The 8,521-nt window shown below is 33.8% G+C and overlaps 1 protein-coding gene across 1 annotated transcript in view; it reads right to left on the reverse strand.

Annotated features, from left to right (window-relative positions):
• The window catches only part of LOC117108228, a 19,033-nt gene extending 12,256 nt beyond the window's left edge, over positions 1-6,777 (reverse strand). Inside the window, exon 1 of the mRNA XM_033250189.1 lies at positions 6,639-6,777. The gene's annotated coding sequence lies outside the window, so the exon portion shown is untranslated. The remainder of the gene's footprint in view (positions 1-6,638) is intronic.
• Positions 6,778-8,521: the final 1,744 nt, after the last annotated feature.

Here is an 8,521-nt window from a genome sequence, read left to right on the forward strand (position 1 = left end):
GTGTGTGTGTGGGTGTGTGTGTACGATGTGTGGTTTGTATGTATGGTATGTGTATACCTTTCTCTATTGCTCTACATGCTTGGAAGGTATCATCGAAAGTGTTATAATTCAAGCTTCAGCATAGAAGGCGAATCATCGTGCATGTTTGTACTGTGTATTACTTTCGTTTTTTCCTGAGGTTGATCAAGTAGAATCGTTCGCATTCCCTATTAGTTACATGATTCTCATTACCTGCATTTGCCAACGTATCTAGACAAACTCAAAAGATTCATGTTGTGATATTCGAAGATGTAATGTTAAGCAAGATAAAGATTGATAGGCACTTACTATGGCAACCTTGTGATATGGTTCACCTTAGTAAAATTTGATAATTTAGATGCATATTCGAAAAGGGGAAGAAAATTATATCGTTTAGGTACTTATATGAATAATTATTATGATGAGCATTGTACGATTAAATTATGATTACAAAAATAATTAGAATCAAATTTATGATAAGATCGGCATCATTGCCATCATATTCAGAATCATTATCATTACTATCATCATCATCATCATCATCATCATCCTCATCATCATCATCATCATTATCAGCAGCATAGGTAGCTTCTCAATTTCGATGCGCTGAAGGGAGATTTCTTGTTGCTGTTATTATTTGATGCGCAGGTCAACAGTAGGCCTATGACTCCACAACAGCAATTATTATTTAAAAAATATTGAAGAATGATGATAACGATAACAATAATCATGATAAATATTATATGACCAAGTATATGTATTAGTTACGATTTTTTTTTATTCACAATGACGACGATGACGGCTGTAATTGCCAAGATTGTGCTGGTCTTAATTTACTTTTCGTTCGTATCCAATAACGAGTAGACTAGGACATTACTGGAAGGAAATCAAATATTATATTGAGGTTGCCATGCTATAAAAACGGAGGGATTATTGCATCAATTTAAGTCTTGTTATGAGGCGTGCGTAGGGGAATTGATTAACAGTACCGGTATGTCGGGATTGAACATTTAAAACCAAACTACAAAACCCATTCATAAGGATCAGAATAATTAAATAATAGGCTAATTCTGATAAGATGGTGATAATAATGATGACAGTAATAGTAACAATAATAATAATTATTATTATAATTATTGTTAATATTATTATTATTTCTGTTATTTAAACTGTGGTTGTTATGATGATGATAATGATCATGACAACGATGATGTTCTGAATGATGATGATAGTACTTATTGACGGAAATAACATGTGACGATTAATTTTGATGATAGGCCTACCAATTTGAATAATACTAGTAGGCCTATTGATGCTATAGCGATGTAATAACAACAATAATAATGATGAAGATGATGATGATTAAGATGATGATGATGATGATTAGTATCTAGGACTATTGTGTCAAGAACGTAATGTGGCAAAATCATCAGCCATTTTTTCAGCTTATCAACAGTAAGCCTCTTCAATTGTACACGATACTTATAATGTTCCATGCATTAGCACTGAATGAGTTTTATTGTACCGTAATGTGAATTCGATAGTGAGTGAATACAATCGAACATCTTATGGCTTTCTAAAGCCGGGCACTCACTGAGTCGTACGACCGTCGTCCTACGAATCCAACTTCGCTGTCTGTTAACGATAGACGACGGGACGCCGTCTGTTGATCGTCAGATGCAGTCTCAACGGATCATCATTAAAAACGATCTGTTACGCGCGCGTCGTTACGCTGTATTCTCCGTAAGGTCGCGTTGGCCGACGAAACATTTCGTTGGATATCGACAAGTCGGCTTAAAAACACGCGCACAGTCGAATCAACTTTGAACAGTCACACATCCACGGCTTTTACTATCTTGCAAACTGTAGGCCTATGAACGGTAATTATGTGTCGTGTTAATTTTACCGGTTAGTAATTGTGAATCGTCAGAATGGTTTCAGAGTGGAGATTTAGAGTTTTAGGAATCGGATCGAAATGTTTTCGAGGAGTCAAGAGAGGTCACAGGAACAAATCATGTTGTATCTAACGGAGTATGTTCACTGTGTTGGGCGGAAAATCGCGTTTATGTCTAGTCTATGATATTGATTGGAAAGCACCCAACCTAATACAATAAATATTCCAAACGTTGTAAACAGCGAGCTATTCCCCTAATGAAGGCAATATATAGTAATTATATACGCAGACCTCTGTGAAATTTCCTATCCTGCAACTTCAATAATTAATATCGGTGTCATGCATAGCATGCCGTCGCTGGTTAAAGCTAAGAAGAGGCGTACTATAGGTATAGGGTTATAAGTAATATACACCGACTTATTGTCCTGTGAAATTTGCGCATATACGCAACTCTCAACGCCTGAATAATGCCAAGCTCTTGAGTTTAACTAATAAAAATTTAACAAGAAAATTTAAAATTTTAATGGCTTACAAGGGAGGCGCAGAGTTTCCATTAAAAATACTTAGTACGAATTTTATGACCTCAGTTAACGACGAACGAACATTGCAATTAGGGTTAACAATCAACAGTGCGGTGCTATCCGCCAAATGCACAATGTTAATTTTTCTATTTCTATAGCCATGGAATTATTTCAATTAATAGAAACATAGAAATACAATATTTTTTTACACAAACATTTAAATGTACTGGCAGAAATTTAGTAATGTTGCAGCATAACGCCTGTAAATGATTGTAAACTGTTTTTATTTGTTGACTGGTACCGTAATCGATTTCAAGCTCAGTCCGGTCACACTATCAAATTTTCTTTCACAAAAAAAAACAACTGCTGTATGCCCATATATAATCATGATTTGCCTATATATGGTCATGCTGTGATGTCATCATGACCATATTTAGGCATGTCACACGTTTTTGTCAAATAAATTTGATAGTCTAGACAGGGCTTAATAGCAGGACACCAAGACTCGTGCCGATATACGTTTTTTAAAATTTGTCGTTATCAAATTATAATGTTAAAATAGAAAAGAAATAGGCCCTCTCCAATCCCGATGCTTAAAATGCTGACATGCATTTGTTAGAGGAATAGCCAAACCTGGAGTTAATTGCCATGTTTTTGCCAAATAACGTTTGATAGTCTGGACAGGGGTTAATATAAGGAATCGTGTAATGTAAACCATTTGTTTGTAAACCATTGTTTCGATCTGTATTTCACTGAACTTGTTTTATCTTTGTAAATAAGCAATTAAATGAAATTTTAGTTTTGGGGATTTAAATGAGACAGAAATCAGAAAGAATGATTAATAATACACACATTTTTAAGGCGGGAATACAGTGGCCCTTTAATCAAACTTTTTATTATAGAATTATACAAGGCAAAATCCACTTAAGTATAGGCTAGAAAAAGAGAAAAAAATGTCAAGAAACACAGGATGACAAAATAATTCAGATCCCAATCAATCCCTTTAGCCATTTCAGATTGGACAATGTGTTGGTTTACATTACACTTAAAATAAGTGAGGTTAAATTCATCTGAAACAGTCCTCGAGAAAGGAATTCCACAAAGCAAAAAGAGCTCCTTTCAAAACTTAACAACTGATCATTCGGTCCAAATTAGTGTAAACTAAATTCAGTAGTTTCAATTTGAGTTAAAATGAGTTTTGGTCACTGTTTCATTGGAAGTTAAATAAGCAACTCCAGGTTTGGCTATTCCTCTAACAAATGTCAGCATTTTAAGCATCGGGATTGGAGAGGGCCTATTTCTTTTCTATTCTAACATTATAATTTGATAACGACAAATTTTAAAAAACGTATATCAGCACGAGTCTTGGTGTCCTGCTATTAAGCCCTGTCTAGACTATCAAATTTCATTTGACAAAAACGTGTGACATGCCTAAATATGGTCATGATGACATCACATCATGACCATATATAGGCACTTCATGACTATATATGCGCATATAACAGTTTTTGTCAAAGAAAAAAATGATAGCCTAGTCTGGACAGAACTTTATGCTAAGTTCATGTGCCATAACGACAAGACTACAATTAAGTGAGATTTTTCTCCTCAATCCACTTCAATTCATGTTTAATGGCAAACATAGAGATTGAGCTTGGGGTTCGAGACATCGCAGAGGAAAATGAACCAATGGAACGCAAAATAAACTAAAATCGAATAAGCTCTCTCCCCCAGGCATTCTAATAGTTATTGGCTGATCTACTCGTTGTCGGTGCAAAAAGGAAATTAAAGAATAATATATGACTTACCATTGCATTTAGCCTATTTTTACTTTATATTTTAAAATATGATTTAATGAACCTAGGCCTATTCCCAGTAATATACAAACGTTGCTTGCGAGCTATATAAAATGACAATGAGCCTTTCCACTAAGCCTCGCCCCTTCGATATTGTTGCTTTCATGAAACCATAGCGTAAATGGGTGCGTCAAACGCGTATGCCTAGCACTAGCCCTGTTTTGATTGGTCAGTCGTTAGTTTGATTACCACTGAAAGGTCCATTCCACTCGCGTTATGCCTTTTTTTTTTTTGGCCAATTTACGCATACCCTGTATGCTAACCGAGCTTTGCGTCATGAGATAGGGACGTCTCCCCACTAATGACCCGCTTACTGTCTTAGCATCATGGGGTAGGAATGTTAGGTCTACTCCATAAGGTCATTTATAGATTTTTGGGGTGGTTTTTTTTTTTTATAAGTTTGGGCCTACACTCATGACTAAATATTATCCAAATGAAGTAGCCTAATTAATAATTTTGACGTCTTTGTTGCGGATGTCTACTTTCTAATCTCTTCCGGCAAACTGTAACTGTCATTTACTCAATTTGTCACCATCAATCTCAGTAACATTATGGAACAGAATTAATAACATGTTTTCACGTTGATTACAAAGACATCAAACAAACGGGATATTGATGTATTTATTATGCAATCGACTCGAGGCCTACATTAACACTCGTCAGCCTAGGTCCATTAAACGAGCAGGGCATTGTTCTAAATTTAAAGGTTATTTGTAAGGCAACCGTCATCATAATAATAATGATAATTATTATTATGATTTATCCAATGCATAGATGTTTCATATTCCATTGCTATACGATAATGCTACTGCAAGTACTTCGTATTCGAACTGTAAATTTTCATACGGATACGATTACGTATAGAGACGCCTGACAGATCAAATACAACTCACACAAAAGCTAATACTCTTTCGAATGATTTTCTACATTAAATGTTCAATGTCTTGAATAAATTAAGGTTTTGCTTTAAGCGATAGTTGACTATGATAAATGTGATTCTGTTTAACAAATTTATTCTTAAATTGAACCGTGAATTTAGTTGCTAATTATAACTGAGTTGACCACGTACGATATAATATTGAAGGAACGTATATCATAAACGGGAGACATGGGCCCTTGAAATTCTAACCAGAATCGAGGAGACAGCGTTCCACGGGTATAAATTGAATTCCATAATAAGCAATTTATTACAAACACGTTGATCTTGGTTAAGCCTACATTTCATTAGGCCTACAGGGCTGTGTTACATTTATTAACAGGGGGAGATTTCATTTAATTACATGGGAGGTTTACATTTAGTTAACAGGGGCAGAATCAAGGGAAGCCAGTTAGTCCGAACCCGCCCTAAATCTTTGAAAATATTTTAAAAATGGTTAAAAAGGAAACATTGCATTAAAATTTAAATCTGAGAGTGACGTTTTTTTGGCCATTGGTAACATAGCCATAACATTTTGTCCTTCTGGGTGCTATCTGTGAAGTCGCTCTCTGGGTCTCTCCACATCTAATTCCTTGAACGACCACTTAATTATTCTGTACAGGGTTTTAGAACGATAGGAAAATATGACCAGTCAGGTCATTCTCCATCATGTGACCACAAGCCTAGAAAATATTCAATATCATGAAGATTGTTGTAATAAGTAGGCCTGTTGCTTCTATTAATAATGCCTCTTCATAAGTACTAAAATAATTACTTTATATACAGTAATTACTTTTATATAATTTATTTTTGTTGAATTATAGCCTATAATTTGTTTTATTTTTATAATTCCTCTTATTCATATTATTATAGGCCTTGTTAATATCTTTATATTTCATATAATAATAACAGTAATATTATTAGCAATAATATGGTATTTTCATAAAAATGTTGATATTGATTTGCCTCATGTTTGATTTGTATACCTTGCAAATGTAGTGTATAGTTCAGGCATGGGCCTACGTACCCTATTTCGCATTTCAACATGGGTATGACAGCCTTATGCGTAATGCGAGACTTACGCAACATATTAGCACTGTTTTATATAAACACAGTTAATATGATTATCAATGATATATACATGATTATATAATATATCAATATATATATATATATATTTATATATATATATATAGCATATTATGACTATATAAAAATTGATGACAAGTCATAAGCCTATATACATATATCTACTATCATATTATACTTATAGGCAATAGGTTATAGGCAATAATACTATATAAGTATATATACATATATATATTCCCTAATTATGTATATATTATATATATATTATATATATACATATAATGATGATGATAAAAACATTATCATTTACAATCGAAACCACAAAGCCTAAATTTTAGTATACGTACCTTCACTGTAAGTACGAACCAAGAAATGGTTTATAAAACAACAGGCGTTAAATAAATATCAATAAAAGAACATAGAGCAATTGAGTAAGTAACTGCCAATTGAAATCCTATTGAAGATACTCTTCCATGCATACCTTGTTCTCCAATACGTAACACAGCCGCGTATGAATCAAATGTTTCATTCGAATAAACAAAATATTCTTTCATGAACTCAGGTAATTAGAGGGCGCCAATACTTTCTTCTTCATCAGAAGTCAAAAAGCAAAACCAGGAACAGAGGTTACAATGCTAATCATAATGATTGTTTAACATTTTAGTAGAGTGCTTATTAAAATGCCAAGTTTAATTATAGCCGTAAAGGGCAAATGTTCAGTTATTGAGTAGAAAGGATGGTTGGTATATATATATAGTCTATAGAAAAACAATTCACACAATAAATAATTATCTTTGCCTGTATTATTATCTACCTAGCCTAATTAGGTTATGTAATTAGGCTAAAGCTTGACATGGGCAGCAGTAAAATACGAAACAAGTCAAAATTTGTATCTTTTTCTCTTTATAAACATAAACCAAACGAATTGATCTAGATTGTACTAGGTCCTTGGGCCTATCATTTTGATGGACTACGTATATTCACCACATCAGCCTATCCAAATTGCAGAAGTAATAAACCCTGGAACATATATCAGACTTTTACAATTTAACTGTATTATAGCTCTGACTAAACATAGATCCTTTAAATCTGGCTATTATTCATCAAAAGACACATTAATTGGGCAAATTGTGCTGTTTTTAATCAAACGTGATAGTACTAAGCAATAATTGGTAAGCCTCTAATAAATTTGTTGAAACTTTGATTAAAACCAAGAGACAAATAGCTGGACAAGAAACGGTTCCGAAGGCTCAGCACCGCATGAATTCCGAGCACGCAATCTTGAAAGACATAAAAAATTGTCTTCAATTCACTAAACTCATACGATTACTGTACGGCCAAAAATGTCATTATTTTAGTTCCTTCCGCCGCCTCCTTGTTTTTTTCATATTGGACCGCCTCCTCCTCTTTTTATATTGGCTCACCCTCTCTTTTTTTAGTTCCCGTCTTTTCTATTTCGTATACATTGAAACGCCCCCACCCCCTTCACTTCTTCTTTGTTTTGGACTGCCTCCATCTTCTTTGAAATTGGAATCACTCTCTTTTTTTTCTAAAACCCCGAACTAGAAACATTTTTGTTTTTCTATTTGCTCCAGTCTGTCAATGTTAACGCGTTCATTAAACTGTTCCATGAAAAAATATATACTCATACATTTATGTATCTGCTTTTCTCTTATTTGTTTTGTGTCGTGTTTAATCAAATCCCCGATTGTAGTTATTTTCCCTTATTGCTGAAATCAATTACAGTATCAATAAACGTATATATTACTTGACTGAGAACGTTTTATTCTCTGCATGCCAATCATCGAATAAAATGCTATTAAAACATGAATTTCGATCCTAGATTGGTGATAGTTTTCTAACACAGTCATGCAAACTGTTGTCGATTTGTTCTGATTATGTATCCGTTCACAGAATAATTATCTTCGTACAATTCACCAGATGATAAAGTGGTCGCAGAAGCACATACTTAAGTTAAAGAATCATGTAAATTAACTACTGTAAACGCTGACTACTACCTCAGTTGTTTATAGATTGGCTATTAATGTATACAATACAGATTACAATTGATATCATGGAAAGTAAACATTATAATAGCCCATCACATTATGTACTGTGTGCTGTGTGTTTGTATGATTGAATATAATATCGTACATAATATACATGTCACAAGACATAGCCTCGTAGAGTATCTTGTTTGAAAGGATGGCCACTTCAAGTAAAGTGTTTA

Source organism: Anneissia japonica, unplaced genomic scaffold (genome assembly GCF_011630105.1).
Source record: "Anneissia japonica isolate Jap-2015-1 unplaced genomic scaffold, ASM1163010v1 scaffold38271_len224072_cov190, whole genome shotgun sequence".
Lineage (NCBI taxonomy): Eukaryota > Metazoa > Echinodermata > Crinoidea > Comatulida > Comatulidae > Anneissia > Anneissia japonica.